We start from the raw sequence: 882 nt of genomic DNA, 5'->3' as shown, positions 1-882 counted from the left end.
AGCTCCCACAATCTCACAGTCTGTTAAACTGGCTTTGAAAAGACTTATTCTTGCCTTTGCTCCTCACATAGACTCTGTCGCCGTTCTTTATCGGTCCTTTTATCTCAAATGTAACAGGATTCTAAACCTGGCCATCCAGCGGGCTTCTGATGTGCACTTAAATTCTGGATATACATACAAGCAATCACACACAATTGTTTTAACTCATCATTTTCAACACTTTCAATTGAGTATTACTTTTAAATTATTTTTCAGATTTTAACAGACTTACAAGTTGATGACTGCTGAATTTTTACATCTACATGTTTTCACATATACAACATTTCCTAAGTTATGCAGTGTTTTGATAAAACGGGTTTTCTGCTCACCTCTGTTTTTCAGGCCCATGTGAAAATTCAGCAACTCGCAATGATCCAGTCTTTTGAATTTGTCTTTTCTCCTTTTCGTCCTCACCAACTGTTAGAAAAATTGAAACAATCACGTGTCATTTGATATGATGAGGACAAAGAGAGGCTGAGGGTCCAATTGAGAATTAAGAAAAGAATTAATGAAATAGCATGATGAAAATGATAAGACCAAGACAATACGACACAAAGCATGATAACGGGCATACAACGTACAATTCAACGTAGCACAATATGGATGTACAATATGGATGTATTAGCTGGAACGTAGCACTATACGGATGTGAAAGCAGTTAAAAAAATAGCTTATGTGAAAATAAAATTTGTTTTGGTAGACACACAGACACAAATCGCTCTGCATTCATTTGTGCACTGCGTTTTACAAGTTGCAAATACTTAGACTGTTAACCAGTCCATTTGTCCAATTGTGGGGAGTATCAAGGATGGACAGGAAGGGGAGTATAGAAGCATTGTGGAA

The 882-nt window shown here is 36.7% G+C and overlaps 1 long non-coding RNA gene across 1 annotated transcript in view; it reads right to left on the bottom strand.

Annotated features, from left to right (window-relative positions):
• LOC116690262 (uncharacterized) overlaps positions 1-882 on the bottom strand; it is a 22,264-nt gene that overhangs the window by 20,777 nt on the left and 605 nt on the right. The window lies entirely within an intron of this gene.

The sequence above is a fragment of the Etheostoma spectabile genome, chromosome 5 (genome assembly GCF_008692095.1).
Source record: "Etheostoma spectabile isolate EspeVRDwgs_2016 chromosome 5, UIUC_Espe_1.0, whole genome shotgun sequence".
NCBI lineage: Eukaryota > Metazoa > Chordata > Actinopteri > Perciformes > Percidae > Etheostoma > Etheostoma spectabile.
Note: the sequence above shows the minus strand (reverse complement) of the source record. Positions and strands in the feature narration are given on the sequence as shown.